General features: G+C 37.2%; 2 pseudogenes; both read right to left on the bottom strand.

Moving 5' to 3' along the window:
* Nucleotides 1-355: 355 nt before the first annotated feature.
* Nucleotides 356-1,677, bottom strand: LOC120124757 (annotated as a pseudogene).
* An 8,150-nt stretch (nucleotides 1,678-9,827) lies between these two features.
* LOC120124756 lies at nucleotides 9,828-12,476 on the bottom strand (annotated as a pseudogene).
* Nucleotides 12,477-19,049: the final 6,573 nt, after the last annotated feature.

The raw sequence follows: 19,049 nt of genomic DNA, 5'->3' as shown, positions 1-19,049 counted from the left end.
TTTCTAAATCCTATGAAGAAACTATATGAAAATAATGAAAAATGATTGTAAAACATTTATTTTTAAGTTTTAATTTATTTCTTAATAATTTCTAGAATTTTTTACATATAATAAGATAAGTCTAATTTGATTATAACAAGATCTAAAAAGATCTTCATCTAATTTTGAAAATTAAGTTTGATAAAACATATTTTTGGATAAATCAAGAAAAATGATTGTTAAATGTTTATTTTTAAGTTGAACTTGAATTATAGGTTTATAAATGATTTTAAAATCATATTTAGGTCTTCTAAATCAGATCTAATAAATAGATTTGGGTTTAGAGTGAATTTAACAATTTTAGTTGTTGTGATTTCTAAATGATTTTAACCATAGATTCTGCCTTCGCTGACACCTGATGTCATCCCTTGACCTTTCTCATACGGTTCAACCATCCAGTTAACCTCAACCCTAAGTTATACAAACTAGGGGCAATATGAACCGCAACCCCAACAATGATGCCATTAGATATTGAGTAGGTTAATGGCATCAACACTATTGTCGCAAACGCTGACACTGCTTCTTTCATGTTTTCTCACTTGATGTCTTTCACCACTTTCATCATCGTCACCCCTACCATCACCAGCAAAGGGCGAATCACCCATGGTGCAACACTGGTGAACAATGGCGTAAAAAATAGTGAAAGGAAGAAATACGCGGCGACTATCATCGGTGTTTATCCGGTCCGACTGCCTTCTTTGATCCCAATGGACGACTCTACGTAGGTGGCGATAAGAGAAACTCCTAACGCTGTTCCAACAATAGTGGAACTTGAATCAACTATGTATGCAGAATATTCTCCTTCGAATCTCCCATTATGATCCGCAAATCCTCCTAGTATCACCATTGTATATAAATTTCAAGTTATGGCAGGCAAATCGACGTATAACAATGTTGCCAAAGCCACCCAAACTGGCTTGGAATTGAAGTGGCTGAAACTGATGGCCCCGGTGGTGGATTTGATCCTATGGAAATCAACCATTTTTTTTGAAATAGTTGTAATTTGAATCACCAAGTGGTGTTATAGGGAAATATGTAATAGCAGTGCCCCTAATCCAAGAAATCAATATATCACACTTCCTTTAATCTCTTCATCAACCCATAGAATGTGATTAAGAATCCCACCATGGATAACCAAAATGTCGGACATTTTATTTTGCCCCAAGGCAAGTGCCAGTAGCCAGATCAGTGGCGACGCAGGCAGTGATGGTGACAAACGTTGAGGGGTCAAGTTCAATCAGGCCTATTCCGTGGTGCATTTATAGCCCCACGAATATGATGAAAAGCTGAATTTCGGTGACACAAGTGAGATTGACCGAGGCAGGTATGAACCTGGCTAGCTTTGATTGAATCCCTACAACAAATATTACGAGAAAAGTACATGCTTCAACTAAAACTATGGGTAACGTAGTTTGATACACATAAAGCCTGATCCATGGAATGTTAGAACGAAACCATTTTGAAATCCAACTTATGTAACTCTAGATTAAATATGAGCAATAAGTATCATGATTATCCTGAAAGAGTCTTTCAATGAAACTAAAGAGAAAGTCTCGACAAAATTAATGCCTTTTTATGAGTATATCCTTTAGATACAAGACATGACTTATCCTTATCAACATCACCATTTGCATCCATCTTGGTTTTAAATATCCATTTGCTACCAATAAGCTTTGCACCTTCGGGTAATGTGATAAGTTTTCAAACTTTATTATCTTGTATAGGACTTATACTCTTCGTACATGGCATTAATCCACTTTTGAGAGCCAAAAGTTTTATGACATGACGAAAGTTTATTAGATCATCTTCCGTCTTTCCAATATTATCCTTATTTCTTGTAGAAACATAATAATCTAAAATAATATTCATCTCATCTTGTGGATCTTCTGAATGACATTATTTTTTGTGGTTGTTGAGTTTGTTTTTCCCTAAGGTTGAGATTCTAGATTCACTTCTTGATTAACGACATGTATGAACTCATGGATATCATCAAAAGTGCTAATAAGAATTGAGTTATAATCCATTTCCTCCTCAAAATCAATTCCTTAAACCCTATTTCTCCCTTCAAACTCAACATCCAAAAAAATAATATTATAGATCTCACTTTAAAAATATTCCTAATTATGAGATCATAAAACTCATAACCCTTTAATTGCTTAGAATAACCAAAGTAGTTGCTTATTGCTTTAGAATTTAATTTCTCCTTATATGTCCTTGCTTATTACAAAATATAACAACCCTTTATAATATATTATTGTCTCTTTTGAGGTTGACCTTTAACAACTACATTCTAGTTTTATTTTTGCCCTTATCTTTAATGCACATTTCAAGTGAGTACTTTCAAACTTATTATTGACATAATGCACTCCCTCACATTTCCTTGACCCTTATACTTTATTGACATCAAAGAAGTCAAAAGTGATTTCATTTAAACCTTATTGTTTTGGGGAAAACATTTCTTAATTTTGTCAAGGAAACCATTAGCCTTAGTAATCTTTTCAGATTATGTGCCCCTAAAGGCTTCTAAAATATTTTGTTTCATGACCACTAGACTTATGCAATTTGAAGAAATTTCACCTCTCAAAATCCAGTTAAGGATGTTATCCCCCATGAGAGGTGGAAATTGTTCTTTCCTAAGTACAAAGTCTATGTTCATGCAACCAAAGCCTTATGTAAGTGCATTTTCTCATTCCTTGAGATTCGTTTTCTTAAGCATGAGTGGATAATGGATAATAGCAGATATTCTAATAGCAATAAATAATTAGTTGAATACAGAACAAAACATAAATAAGGTTAAATCTCACATCTTATGTAAACAAATAAATTCAAAATTATGACTAATTTCCATCTAAAGATACCAAACAATACATCAATATCAAGTCTTTGGACAATAATATTAACAGTAAACAGTACTCTTGTTGTAGTAATCAAACATTTACAATAAGCTATGTCGAACAATAGACTAATCTTTGGACTAATGTAATGCTCACATAAAATACTTTATAATTGTCACATGTTATTACCACATGTGTCTCTTGAAATTCAGCCAAATATTAACTTTCCTTTGGGTCCATTAATAAACACATGAATAACAAGAAGCACATAATCATCTTGATATTCTAAATAAATCAATCTACACAAAAGAGGTCACTTTGGTGACATTATGTTTCAACTAATCTATCAAAATATCAGACATAGCCATAATATGAATTAATTTGTTTCAATATATATATATATATATATATATATATATATATATATATATATATATATATATATATTTTAGTAACCAACAATCAAAACTGAAATTCGAATTGAATATATACATATATTGCATTAACAATATAAATAAAACCATAGAAATATTGTCAACCAATCAATTTCTCTTAATTTATCTTTTAATTATATTAAAAGATAACCAAAATAATAATAAATTTGAATACACTTAAACATTATCTCAAGATATCAAATACTACATTAATATTTCATCTTTAGATAAAATATTCACCTTAAGTGATATCTAATGCTGTAATCAAACATTGATAATAAGAACATGTCAAGTAAAAATCTTTCTTTTGGTCGATTTATTACTCACACACCAAAACAAATAATTATCACATGCTTTTTACCAAAGTTGTACATGCAATTTTGTCAACTATTAATCTTCCTTTGAGCCGATCAATACTAACATATCCTAAGTTACATGTACAAAACATGTATAAAATATTTTCCATAATTGAGGTCACTTTAACAACTTATTGCTTTAATTAAGTCGTCTCAAAATAAATATTAGTATTCAAATTTAATATTTCTATAACAATCAAAGGTGAAAACTGAAATTTATGATTGCACTACAATATCCGAAATAACCCAAAATAAGGTCACATAAATAGTGCTATCAAAAGTTGAAAACTCAAATATTTAATTGTTTCTGAAGAATTCCTTAAACATGCATTTAATGCATAACTTCATAAATCATCATAGGCAAACCAAATTCAAAACAAGCAATATTTAACCAAAAGTTAAAGTCAAAGTACATACTAGTGAATTAAAACTTTTCCCAAGATTAAAAAAAATATTTTTTACCAAAGCAAACTAAATCAAATATATCTATATCAAATGTATTTTCATAATCAATAACAGTAAGAAAACAAAACCAAATTTTCTAATTACGTCATGATTTTTGAAGTAACCCATAAGAAGGTTTTCTAAATGACGTTATCAGAAACCGAAAACCTAAATTTTTTACTATTTTTCAAAAATTTGTTAACCATAGATTCACCAAATTAAACCAAAACATGTTGTAAGAAACTAAAACCAAATACATAATTACTATATATTCTTCCAAAGTTGAAATCAAATATCCATAACTCAAAAGAATTTAGATTGTCTAAAGGCTCATATAGGTTCATTTATATTCATTTAGGTTATATTTAGGGTATTTTCACTTAAGTTATTGATTGTCTAAAGGCTCATATAGGTTCATTTATATTCATTTAGGAACATGTAATTACATTTGGTGGATTTGTTTTGCCATGGCATCTTATTTTGTGAATGGTGCTATTTTATGGAAAGGTCTGATTTAGATGTTGATGTGCAGATTTTAGAAGCAATGGTGTGAAATGGAACTTGTCGTGGCGAAGTGCAAATGAATATGTTATGTTTTTTTGTGTAAATATGACAAAATAGGTTGAAGATATTTTCACACAAGGCCAGTTGTCCTTTCCACCACATGTTCTTTGATGCTAAACGCCTATGAGGGGCCCATTGCCAGTTTATGCACTACCTCTCTCATGTGGGAAGTGTGACTTAGGGTACCATTGGAATTTTGGCATAAAAACCTAAGTAAATTCCCTAGTATAAATAAAATTTGATGCTACAAAGAAAGGAGAGACTTTTCATAATCTTAAAATTTCCATTTGTGAGCTAAAGAGACGACTGAAAAGTTCTTTCTTTTTCTCCCTTTATTTTTATTCTTAGTGTTCCTCTATTAAACGAGGTTGAATGAGTGGTGAGCTTGGCGTCCGAGAGGAGCAAGCGATGCTAAGGCAGTTTATGGTGGCCGAAGAGCTCACGAAAGTGCTCGTTGGGAGTTTTCCTCCACCTTTTTTTCTTCATTTCTATTTTTATTCGATTGGTTGTATGGAATGAATTGTTTTTATGGATGATTCAAACCTCATCGTGAAATAAACCTTATTTGTGGGGTTTATGATAGATGATTAATTGTTTTTATTTAATGAATGATTGATGCTTTTATGTTTATCCGTTGTTTTGTTCATTGTTTTAAATTGCTTAAGATTGTAGAAGGCATGAGAATGACCATTTCTTGAGTATTATACATTGTGTTCGAGAGAAACTAGGGGAAGATCAACGTGAACAATAAGTTTTAGTTAAAAACTAGAGCCTCATGCAACTTAGTGTTCGTGAGAAACTAAGCTAGGATTTCAACAACCAATAGGAGTTGAGCTTAACCGATAGGTTAGATGTAGCTAGTTCAGGCCGAGAGGATTTGTCGTTGCATTCTAGGCTGTCAGGTTCCTTGACTAGATATAACATAGGGACACTCTTAGTGAACTCTGTCGAGCAAGTGATCCATAGCAGTTTAGACCATTCATAAAGGTGAGCATTAAGATTCCTGAGTGACCCAATCAATCATTATCAGATTAACTTGTTTGTGAGAGGATTATAAAGTCATTTTGATTAATTCTCAAGTTGTCATTTTACCTTGCCTTGACATTTCTATTCAAATTGCCACAACATTTTCATCTACCACATTGCCATCATATTTCCTTAATACCATCTTCATACACTTCACTGTGCTTCGGCATTCTCATTTGTGCATATCACCACACTAACTATACTTAGATAATTTAGTTTTCATACTTTAACTTAACTTGCAATTTCCTGCAATCCTCGTGGGATTGATACTCACTTACTCTTTATTACTTGTGCGACTGTATATACTTGCACATATTTTACATCCAATTTATAGTACTCACAACACACAACAAGTTTTTTGGTGCCGTTGTTGGGAATTGGTAGTTGAAAGTTTTATAATTTTGTTATAGCATTTTTATTTTACTTATTTATTTCTAGTATAGTTTTACTGGTTATTTTCTTTGTTTTCCTTTTTCACGCTTTGCCATTGCAAGTCCAGAAGGACTTTTGAGGAACCTCTTTATCCTCTATTACCTGAGATTGAATAATTGTTCAGACAAAGTAGACGTGTTCAACATGCTAATAAAGCTATGAACAACGATCAAAACCAAGGCGTTCAGTAAGTTCAAAATCCAGCAGATCTAAATGCCGCCGTAAATCAGAATGCTGGAATTGTACCGCAACCTAGAGCTATTCGAGATCACTTAACTCCTATTTTGGATGATCTCAATCCAGGCATTGTCGCACTTGAGATTCAGAAAGCCCACTTAGAACTTAAGGAAGTCATGTTCAACATGTTGAATTCCATAGGTCAGTTTGGGGGTATACCTCAGGAAGATACTAGGCAAAACATTCGTGCTTTCATTGAGGTTTGTGATTCTTTCAGACAACAAGGAGTGCATGAAGATGTGTTGAAGTTTAAATTATTTCCCTATTCTTTCTACGGCCGAGTGAGAGCGTGGTTGAGTGGAGTTTCATCCTGTTTGATGAAGTCTGGGCGGATCTATGTAAAAGCTTTTTGTTGCGGTATAATATGCCAAACATGAACACTCAACTTAGAAATGACATTGCTTCTTTCCTCAAATTGATGACGAGTCTATGTATGAGTGCTGGGACCGATATAAAGGATTGCTGTGCATATTTACTAATCATAGATTTTAAGATTGAACTCAAGTTGTGATGTTCTATAATGGACTCAATGCACCCACCAGGATGATGCTAGATGCCTTGGAAAATGGTACATTGCTAGACAAGTCACCTTGTCCGCTAATTGTGAGTACTAAATATGGATGCAGAATTATGTGCAAGTATACACAATCAAATAAGTAATACAATGATAAGTGAGTATCGTCTCCATAGGGATTGGAGGAAATTTAATAAGTTTAATCAAAGCGCTTTACTATGTCACCTAAGTAAAGTTAGTGATGTTATTTGCAAATGAAAATGCTGTGGCAAAATGAAATGGATGTTGTCTGATGGTAATATGGTAGCAGATTGAGATGTTATGGCAAATTGGATTGTGTGTAATGCAATCAAATGAAAATGTAACGGCAAAATAAATTGTAAATACTGGATTTGATTATAAGAACTTTAGACTCCTCATACGACAAGCTACTATGGGAATGAATGATAGGAGTCACTTAGGAAAATCTAAGTCTACTTCTCAAAATGGTCTTACTTCTATGCCTTATATGCCCGACAGAGTTTACTAGGGTGCCCTATGCTATCTCTAGTAAGGGACTCGACAGATTGAAGATGCCTTGACAAACCGGTTGGCGTAAGCCCCTGCAGTGATCCTATTGGTCCAGATAACACGATATGTCTCAGCAATACCTTTTTGCGGCAGTATTAACATCTAACCTTTCGCTCGTGCACTACTTCTTTTAGTCGAATGAAATCCTAGCCTTATCTCTAAGGAGGATTAGACCTAGTTACTATCTAGAATCCCTTGCTTATGTGGTTCCTCCCTAGTTTCTCTCGAATACTAAGGATGTGCTACTTAGACATTTTCTCGAACACTAAGTAATCACTTAAGGAATGACTACTCTCATAGCTCCTACAACCTTAAGGCACTAAGCTTCATAAACAAAACATATTATAACATAGAAAAATAACCATTCATTAAAGCAAATCTTAAATATCCAAAATAAACTCCCACCAAATAGGATTAGTTCATGGTGGGTTCGAAATAAGCAAGCATAAAGCAAGTTAATACGTTCCTTATAACCCAAAAGATACAATATGAAAGCAAAGAGCAAAGGGAAGGAGGAAAAGCCTTCGACGTGCACTGCTGGAGCTTCTCTCGGCCACCACGAACTGTCCCAGTGGACTAGCTCCTCCCGTACGCCACTCCCTCTAGCCTGTCAATAGAGGAATACCACGGCAAATAGGATTGATGAAAAAAAAGATAGACTTTTTTCTCTGAATTTTTAGGCTCTTGGCGCCTGTCTAAAAGTCTCAAAGTGTGTTTTTCATTGTGGCTTCATCTCCTATTTATAGGGGAGAATGAACCTAGGGTTTTGTGTTAAAATTACCCTAGTACCCTAAAGTTCATTCCTTTTATGTGATAGTTGGTGCAAAGATGGTAAATGGTCCCTCCTTTATAGTTGATTGCAAAAATCATGCATAGTCAATGACAGCTGGCTCTTACTAAAAATATCATCTTTTATCTTTTCTGCCCAGAAATGCCGTCCGAGTTGTCGCAACAATCGCATTTTGCTCAGTAGTCTCATCATGTCATGGCAATTCCCTTTTGCTTATCCTTGCTCACAAATCCTGCACATCATTAAACAAAACACCTTCCTCATAATGCAACACTGATTATAAAATAAAATGCCACAGAAAACAAAATTTCACCACATGCAACTATATGCTCCTAAATGCATCTATATGATCCTAAATGGGCTCTTAGTCAGTCAATAACTTTAAGTGAAAAGGTCCCAAATATGACCTTTTTACAGAGTTATCACACCCCCAAACTTAAGCTATTACTTGTCCTCAAGAAATGGATAATATTAAGCAAAATAAAAATAACATGGCAAGTTCAGAAGCAGAATAGTTATATGGGATAGAATTTCAGCCCTCGGAACATTTGGCTTCAACATGCTAGACTAGTTTGAGAAATCAAGTACTGTCCCCTAGGGTAAGATTCTTTGTATGGGTATGTGCGTGTTTGTATCCAGTCCATGCTTAACAAACCTAAAAATTTTCTATGCAAGCTTTCTTGTTTTGCCACGACATTTACAAGTTTACTCCCACATTGTTTTCTTCTTTTTTTTCATTAATTCTGCTACGAGGGGAGTCAGCCCATCACACCTACCATCCCACACTCTAGGTGAAAGGGAGCATACCTTCAACCCCCGAGCTAGTCAGGTAGAGTCATCCCGTGACTACTTTCATTCACTCATATACCATAGCTACCATTTATTTATTTGTAGTTTCCAGGTAATGCCATGGCATAGCGGAGTGTCCTTCTACATACATGCCGATGCATTTATTCACAACTTCATTCTTTTTTTTGTGTGGAGTTTTCATCATTCAAAGTTTTATGCCACAACATTCTATAATTCTCTTATAAAAAATTTCTAAGTTCCTTAAGCATGGAAAACATACAATCGTGTATTCAAAGGGTTCAAAGAAGCAAGTCCTAGAGTTGGTTCTATCATCCTCAACAATCATGTACATTCTATTCTAGCCATAAAAATTCATCCTTAATTTATTCCAGAAAACTAATTCTAACACTTACTAATGTCATGACATATTCATTCTACTAATACTATCATGCAATGATTTGGGAACCCTACCTCCCCCAAACTTGAGAGAAGCATTGTCCTCAATGCTTTCTAAAAACTAAGTTAAAACTATATTACATGCTATGAAATGCAATGCAATGCAAGGTACCTTGACTTTACGCTTGTGGTGGTGCGGCGGTCGTGCGACGTGTGTGCCTTCGCATTTGTGTGGGGCTGAAATGTTCAGAATCTGATGCTGGTACGGTTGAAGGTTGGATGGACCCTAACCTTGCAAAGAAAAATAGAATAGCCAATTAAAAGGAAACTGAATAAAAACAGTAATAAACATTTTTTAATGCACAAGAGTAAATCCAAAATGTAACGGCATCTTCAAGATGCTTAGCAGATTTCGACATCGTGCAAAAAGAATGCAGATTTGTCACACATGGGCGGAGCTCCTTGATAAGCCTTCAGACGCTGGACATTAACTTTGAAAATGGATCCGTCATCCATATTCTTGATATCCACAGTGCTATGAGGGTAAACATGGTGTACTTCAAATGGTCCTGACCATCGTGACTTCAGTTTTCCAGGGAAGAGCTTTAGCCTCGAGTTATACAAGAGCACCTACTGGCCAATATGAAAATGCCGTGGCAAAAGCATTCTATCATGCCACTTCTTCGTTTTTTCTTTGTAGAGCTTGGAATTTTCATATACTTGTGCTCGAAACTCTTCAATTTCATTCAGATCGAGCAACCGTTTTTCCCCAGCTAGTTGTGCGTCGAAGTTCAACTTCTTGATCGCCCAGTATGCCTTATGTTCTAACTCCACGGGTAGGTGACAGACTTTTCCATATACCATCTTGAAAGGTGACATTCCCAGAGGTGTTTTGAATGTCGTCCGATAAGCCCAGAGTGCTTCGTCCAGTTTTGGGGACCAGTTTTTCCGTCTAGGGTTCACCACCTTCTCTAAGATTTGCTTGATTTCATGATTGGACACTTTAGTTTGCCCATTTGTTTGTGGGTGATATGTCGTGGGAATTTTATGTCGTACTCCATATTTTTGTAATGCCTTGGCAATTAGCTTGTTATCAAAGTGAGTGCCCTCGTCACTGATGATGGCTCTTGGTGCTCCAAATCGAGTAAAGATGTTCTTGTGAAGGAATTTGAGCACCGTCTTAGAGTCATTTCTCGGTGTGGCAATCACTTCAACCCACTTGGATGCATAGTTCACCGTAAGCAAAATATATAAGTTTCCAAAAGAAGATAGGAACGGTCCCATGAAATCAATGCCCCAAACGTCAAATAGCTCTATCTCCAAAATATTTTGTAATGGCATTTCGTGTCGTCTGGAAATGTTCCCAGTGCGCTGGCATCTATCGCATGCTTTGCAAAACTCGTGGGCATCTTTAAACAATGATAACCAATAGAATCCTGATTGAAGGACCTTTGCAGCAGTCCTCGTACCTCCAAAATGCCCTCCACAGGGTGATGTGTTGCAAAGGTGTAAGATTTGTCGTTGCTCCTCTTCGGGGACACACCGTCGAATCATTTGATCGGCGCATTGTTTAAACAAATAAGGCTCATCCCAAAAATAGAACTTGGAATTATGATAGAACTTATTCTTTCTCTGGCTGTCCAATTCATAAGGAAAAATACCACTAACAAGAAAATTAACAAGGTCAGCGTACCACAGAATTGCTGTGGCATATAAAATTTTCTCATCAGGGAATTCTTCTTTAATATCAAAAATGTCATGGCATTCTGAAATGTTCTCTAGCCTAGATAAATGATCTGCAACCTGGTTCTCGTTACCTTTCCTATCGATTACCTCTAAGTCGAACTCCTGCAGTAGTAATATCCACCTAATAAGTCTAGGCTTGGCATCTTTCTTGTTCACTAAGTATTTTATAGCTGAGTGATCGGTGTGAACTATGACTTTGGTGCCTATCAAGTATGGCATAAACTTGTCAAATGCAAATACCACGACAAGTAAATTCTTTCTCAGTGGTAGTATAAATCAATTGTGCTTCATTCAAGGTACGACTAGCATAATATATAACATGAAAAATTTTACCTCTACGTTGCCCAAGCACAACCCCCACAGAAAAATCACTTGCATTACACATTAACTCGAACGGTGACGTCCAATCTGGAGGAACTACGATTGGTGCAGAGATAAGTCTTCGCTTCAGCTCATTGAATGCACCATGGCATTTCTGATCGAACACGAACGGATGGTTCTGTTGCAGCAGGGTGCACAAGAGCTTGGATATCGTGGAGAAGTCCTTGATGAATCGTCTATAAAACCCAACATGTCCAAGGAAACTCCGAATGCCCTTGACAGAAGATGGTGGGGGAAGCTTCTCGATCACCTCGATCTTGGCTCTGTCTAGTTCAATGCCCTTTGCAGAAATTTTATGGCCTAGAACAATGCCTTCGGTCACCATGAAGTGACATTTTTCCCAGTTCAGCACGAGATCGGCCTCCTCGTATCGCATCAGTACCTTCGCCAAATTGCCAAGGCATTTTTGAAAGTCATCACCGGAAACAGAAAAATCATCCATAAAAATTTCCAGAAAATCCTCAACCATGTCTGAAAATAGGGCTTGCATGCATCGCTGAAAAGTTGCCGGGGCATTACAGAGTCCAAAAGGCATTCTTCGAAAAGCATAAGTTCCATAGAAACACCTGAATGTTGTCTTCTCTTAGTCCTCTAGTGCGATGGTAATTTGATTATACCCAGAGTATCCGTCCAAGAAAAAAAATAAAATGCCTTGCCAGTAAGTCGATCCAGCATTTGATCGATGAACGGCAAAGGGAAGTGATCCTTCTTGGTGGCCTTGTTGAGTTTGCGGTAGTCCATGCAGATTCACCACCCGGTGACAGTGCGTGTTGATAGAAACTCGTTGTCTTCGCTTGTCACCACGGTTATGCCTCCCTTGTTTGGCACACATTGGACGGGTCTCACCCAAGAACTATCAGAAATAGGGTATATCACTCTAGAGTCAAGCAATTTGAGAATCTCTTTCATCACAACTTGCTTCATGATTGGGTTTAGTCTGCGTTGCGGCTCTATGGATTTGCCATGGCATTCTTCCAGTAGGATTTTGTGCATGCAAATTGTTGGACTTATTCCCTTCAGATATGTCATCGTCTACCCTAACGCTCTCTTATGCTGTGACAAAACACTTAACAAACTAGATTCTTGGTTAGGAGTAAGGGCAGAGGAAATAATCACAAGCAAAGTTTCATTACTACCCAGATAAGCATATATAAGATGCTGTGGCAAATTCTTTAGCTCTAAGGTAGGTGCATGCTGTAATGAGAGCTTAGGAGGAGCAAACTCTTCAAAATTCAGGGGTTCAAAATGCGTACCTGGACTAGCTTTGAGGAAGCTAGCCTACTGCTCCTCGAAAAAAAATCATTAGGCTCTCCGGCCTTTATGTCGTCCAGTAGCCTCTCATCAGTATCCAGCTGAATGAAATTTTCATGGCAAAAAATTGATCTGCTTCTTTTGCAATTACTGTATCCACTTCAAAAATGCTCTGGAATTCTTTAGAATCATCCAGGTATTTGAGAGATCGGAAGACATTCACAGTGACATGTTGATCGACAAATCTCATGGTTAGCTCGCCCCTCTCGCAATCGATGAGAATACGAACGGTAACTAGGAAGGGTCTCCCCAAGATAATGGGTGCCGTGGCATCGACCTCACAGTCCAGAATCAGAAAATCGACTGGAAAAATGAACTTGTCAACCCTCACGATGACATCTTCGATTCGCCCCTTGGGACGAACATGCGAACGATCGGCTAATTGTAAGATGACGGATTTGGGTCTCGCATTTTCTATCCCTAGCTTCACGAAAATTGACTTAGGCATCAAGTTCACACTTGAGCCAAGGTCACATAGTGCCTTCCCAACAAATTTGTGTCCTATCGAACATGGGATGATAAAACTGCCCGGATCATGTCTCTTCGGTGCCAGTTTGCTTAAGGAAGAACAAAATTCTTTTGCTGTGGCAATTGTCTCATACTGCTCAACCGTTCTTTTTCTTGGTAACAATTTCCTTGAAGAACTTAGCATATGTCGGCATTTGTTCCATAGCCTCTAGAAAAGGAACATTTATTTGAAGTTGACTCAGAATGTCAATAAACTTTCTGAATTGAATATCCTCGTTATGCTTCTTCAGTCTCTGCAGAAAAGGAGGCGGGGGTCTAACTTCTTGTACTGGCGGGATGTGAACAAAAGTTGCCTTGGCATTTTTATTTGCCCTCTCAGTTTCTTTAATCGATGAGCCCTCGTCCTTATTCTCTTCCACTGGTGCTTCGTTCGGCACTTCTTGGTTGGCTTGCACGGTCTCAGGGGGTGAATTATCTTTCGGTCTTCCCCCAAACTGGTCTTCAACATTAATTCGTGTACTACTTCGTAAAGTTAGCACACTACATTGCTCATTGCCATGAGGTTTTGTAAGTTAAGTGTCACTCGGCAGATGTCCTGGTCTACGTTGTTGTAATGCCGCGACAATTTCACCAACCTGACTCTCCAATTCCCTCAGCGACGAACTGTGGCTCTGAATCAGGGCTCCTTGATTTTTGATGGAGGTTGCATGGTCTTGCTGCATTGTCTTCGTTGTTTCTATGAACTCTTGCATTGTGGCCTCCAAAGAAATGGTGTTAGATGAAGATGGCCCTCCCTTGTTAGAATTATGACATGGCATATTCGATTGATAACCCTGGGAGTCATTGAAATTCTGCTGCCGAGCTGGTTGATGAACATTGCTGGTTCCTTGATTTCCCCATGAAAAGTTTGGATGCTGACGCCATCCAGGATTATATGTGTTAGAATAGGGGTTGTTATTGCTTCGGTTGAAGTTACCTACATAATTGATGGATTCTTGATTGGTCGGTCAGTCACTCTCATTGTGATTACCGTGGCATAATAAACATGCTAAATTGGCTACATTCACTTCTCTCACTTCACTTGGCCTTTGCAAATTCTTCAACATGTTGGTGATAGCAGCAAGTTGGGCGGACACCGAATCTTTAGAATCTAGCTCGAAAGCTCCATGTGATTTTTGCCCAATTCCAATCCTAGTAGATGGAAACTGATAATCATTGGTGGCAATCCTATCCAGAATGTCAAATGCCTCTGCTGGTGATTTGTCAAGTAATGTCCTATTTGCTGAGGCATCTAGCATCATCCTCGTGGGTGCATTCACTCCGTTATAGAACATCATCACTTGCGTCCAATCTTGAAAACCATGATTCGAGCATTTGCGAAGCAATCCTTTTTATCGATCCCAGCATTCATACATCGACTCGTCATCAGCTTGACGAAAATAAGCGATGTCATTCCTCAGTTGGGTGTTCATGTTAGGAGGATTATACCGCAACAAATTTTTTTTTTGCACAGATCAGTCCACGACTCAATTGAACCCACTGGAATGCCACTCAATCAAGCCCTTGCTCGGTCACGCAGAGAATAAGGAAATAGCTTTAACTGTGTGATCTTGGATCAAGCGTGAATTTGATGCCCATGTCTATATTTCTGAAGCTTGGGATGGGAAATGCAAGACCTACCTCCATTATTTTACAACTAGTCGATCGATACTATGTTCGTCCTGAGGAAAGAGTCGAAGATGTCATAGTGAAGGTGGATAAATTTGTATTCCCAACTGACTTTCTTATACTTGATTGTGAGGTTGATGCTAATGCACCCCTAATTTTAGGGAAACTTTTCCTAGCCACTGGTCTCATCCTTATTGATTGTGAGAAGTGTGAATTCACTATACGAGTAGCCGATCAAAGTGTGACCGTGAATGTCTTTCATTCTCTCAAGTATGTGGATGACTCTGAGGAATGCTAGAACATTATGGAAATGGACTCAATGATAGAAGGGGCAACAAAACAATTGTGCCACATGAACTTCATACAGCTGGATGAGTATGAAAAGCTCACTGACGAGGATAACAAATAAGAGGCTGAGGAACTTCCATTTGAGGTAAAAAAGTCTAGCTTACTCTCAACTAGACCATGTATATGCTTTAAACCTCTTGATTTCGATGAATTTACTCCTCCTAAGCCTTCATTACATCATGAACCAACCTTAGAGCTAAAAACTTTGCCACAACATCTTAAATATGCTTACTTAGGTGAGAATGATACTTTGCCTATGAATATTTCTTCTAGTCTCAATCCTGACCAAGAACACAGTTTGTTAACCGTTTTGTCACAACATAAGAAAATGTTAGGTTGGACTATGGCAGATTTGAAGGGGATAAGTCCGACTATTTGCATGCACAAAATTCTATTGGAAGAATGTCATGGCAATTCCATAGAGGCACAATGAAGGCTAAACCCTATCATGAAGAAGGTGATCATGAAAGAGATTATCAAGTAGCTTGATGCTGGAGTTATTTACCCGATATCCAATAGTTTGTGCGTGATCCCGGTAAAATGCTTCCCTAATAAAGGAGACACGATCATGGTGAGCAGTGATGAAAATGAGCTCTTACCCACACAAACTGTCACAGGATGGAGGATATGCATGGTTATCGCAATCTCAACAAGGCTACTAAGAATGACCATTTCCCTTTACATTTCATCGATCAGATGCTTGATCGATTGGCTGGTAAGGCATACTATTTCTTCTTAGATGGATATTTGGGATACAACCAAATTACCATAGCACCGGAAGACCAGGAAAAGACATCATTCACATGTTCATATGGCACTTATGCTTTTAGGAGTCTTCTTCGAGTTGGAATATTTGAGAAAAGGGTATCAAGAGCAAGTTCAGAATAATTCTAGTTTAAAAAGATCTTCCGAATACTGGAAAGGTGAAGCCAACAGCCTGAAAAGGAAGTTCGAGGGACCAGATGAAAGAGAGACACTGAAAGAACATTTAAAGACTTCCCAAAGACATTTATTAGAAATCCAACACCAGAACAAACGGTTGAAGTCTAAGGTAGCTGATCTGGAGAGGTCTCTTTAAAGACAGCAAGAACAGGATGTAAAAACCATAGTTGAGTTGGAGGCTATTGTGTATAAATTCAAGAAACAAGCAAATGAGCTTCAAATAGTCCCTTTTGATGGAGGACTCCAATGGCGTTTTCATTGGGAACAGGCTTAGTAAAAGGTGAAGGCTAGAGATGCAGTTATTCAAGACTTCTTAGAGCATGTACAGAAATCGGCACGCCACTTGTACGATTTGGCAAGAGAAGCCGGGGTGGTTCGACAAGGTATTCAACCAGTAACAAATGAAGCAAGAAGACTTGTCAACCTATTTAAAGTCGTTCGAGGTTTAGAAGACCTAGTAAGAATGTACCTTTGAGTTATTTTGTTCTCTTAGAAATAACACTTTTGTCCCAATAAAGATTATTTGTAATAACATACACATTTTTGGATCATTGCCTCAAAAACTTCATGCATCATGCATTCCTGAATATTTTTGCATTTTTATTTTGCTTTTCATTTCTTTACATTCATATTAACTAACAAAAAATGTCTCATCAAACAAAGGAACAAACACTGGACGTACCACCTCAAGCATTGGACATACCTCATCCTCACAATACCCATTAAAAGAAGAAGAAGATGGAAGCTAAGATCGCTCAGCTTGAGGAAAATATTCTAAAATTGCAAAAAGAGCTTGAGGAGAAAATAAGTCAGAATCAACAAAATATCCTGGATTCAATAACTAGGAACCAAGATTCCTGGGTTGACCAAATTATTGCCAGGTTTTCTGGCCTGAATCAAATGAATGCTTCTAGGGAAGGGGCATCTGAAGGGGTGGCTGTACCACCTGCTCCTCAGTTAGTTATTTCACCTGAAATCTTACCAAGACTTCAAAGAGACTCATCTACTACAAAAGAACAAGCTTCTGTAATCAATACTCAAAATAATTTGGATGATTATCGTATTCCAGATATTGATAAGGAGGACAAAGCAAAAAAGATGGAGGAAAAGATCAAGCATTTGAAAGATAAAATGAAGACAGTTAAAGAAGAGGACAACTATTACAGAGATATTGCTCTGGAACTATGTTTGGTCCCTGATTTGATTCCTTCTCCTAAGTTTAAAGTCTTAGATTTCAAGAAGTTTGATGGGAACAGTTGCCCTTCGGCTCACATTACCATGTTCTGGCGAAAGATGACAGGATATGTCCGGAATGACCAGCTCCTGATTCACTATTTCCAGGAGAGCCTGACAGGTTCAGCCATCCGATGGTACAATCAACTGAAACATTCATACATCAGGACATGGAAATATCTCGCCAAGTCGTTCTTGAAGCAATACAAGCATGTAACTGACATGAGACCAGATCGTTTCATGCTGCAAAATATGCAGAAAAAGTATAACAAAAATTTCATACAATCTACACATCAAGGGAGGGAGTTAGATGTGCAGGTTCATCTACCTTTGAATGGTCGAAGAGAGGGTGGAAACGACCATTAAGCAAGGAAAGATATAAAGAAGTAGGTCAAGTAGAAGACCTCCCATGAAGAAAAGAGAGATCAATAACATCAACGCTTTCAACACCAGTAAAAATATTACGATCTCTAAATCAAAACCAACTGCAGCTGTACCATCAGATAATTTTAGATAAGATTCGAGGGAACCAATGAGAGAAAGTGGAAATGAGCATTTTAATTCTATTCCCATGACATATAAGATGCTTTATAAACAGTTTTTTGACACACATGTGGTGTCACCATATCCAAAGGAACATCTAAAGCCCCCATACCCTAGGTGGTATGATAAAAATGCACATTGTGAATATAATAGCGGTGTTTCGGGGCATACTATTGAAAACTGCCTCACCTATATGAGTATTGTCCAAAGAATACGTGATAGGAACTGGATTTATTTCAATAATTCAGAATCACCAAATGTTGCACAGAACCCTCTGTCTAATCACTAAGAGAATGGGGAAAATGCAATAACCAAAGAGAAGGGTAAGAAGGTCAAAACCAGAGTTTTCAAAGTGAAGTCACCTCTGGATTGGGCATGGAGGCAACTGATAAATGTGGGGTTTCTTGCACCGCATCCTAACACATCAGATTGCAAAGGTAGCAGTCATTGTTGTTATCACAATGAGGACAGACATGATGTACAAGAATGTGTCGAATTTAGAGCCTTGATCCAGCTAATGATGAACAGAAAAGAACTGGAATTTTACAATGAAAGCAAGGACACTCCCGAAGCAGATGGTTTTTGCAACTGGAGATGCATCTAAAAAGTTAATGTCGAAATCGAGGAATGGGGTATCTTGGGATGAGACAAGAGGAGATCATCACTATTACCACAGAGTTGTGTTGCCTATGAAATAATGTCTTGTTTGAATTTATCTTTTATATGCTTGAACCTTCTTTTTAAATGACATTTCTGTTAGTAATAGAGAATTTTTGAAATTTAGTGAATATCAAGTATAATGAAATGCATATTTTGAGAAATGAGGTTATAGCCTTTTGGCACATACCGAGATCAAATTTCTTTAAAAAAAAGATCCATAACTTTTACCCGAAAAAAGAAAAAAAATGTTTTCTCACGAGTACAAGTATAGAAGTAGACAAGATGTGGCATCTCCAATGCATGACATTGCAAGTCAGATAGTTT

Source organism: Hibiscus syriacus, unplaced genomic scaffold (genome assembly GCF_006381635.1).
Source record: "Hibiscus syriacus cultivar Baekdansim isolate YM2019G1 unplaced genomic scaffold, ASM638163v2 tig00110429_pilon, whole genome shotgun sequence".
NCBI classification, from domain to species: domain Eukaryota; kingdom Viridiplantae; phylum Streptophyta; class Magnoliopsida; order Malvales; family Malvaceae; genus Hibiscus; species Hibiscus syriacus.
The sequence above is the reverse complement of the archived record's forward strand: the minus strand, read 5'-3'. Positions and strand labels throughout refer to the sequence as shown.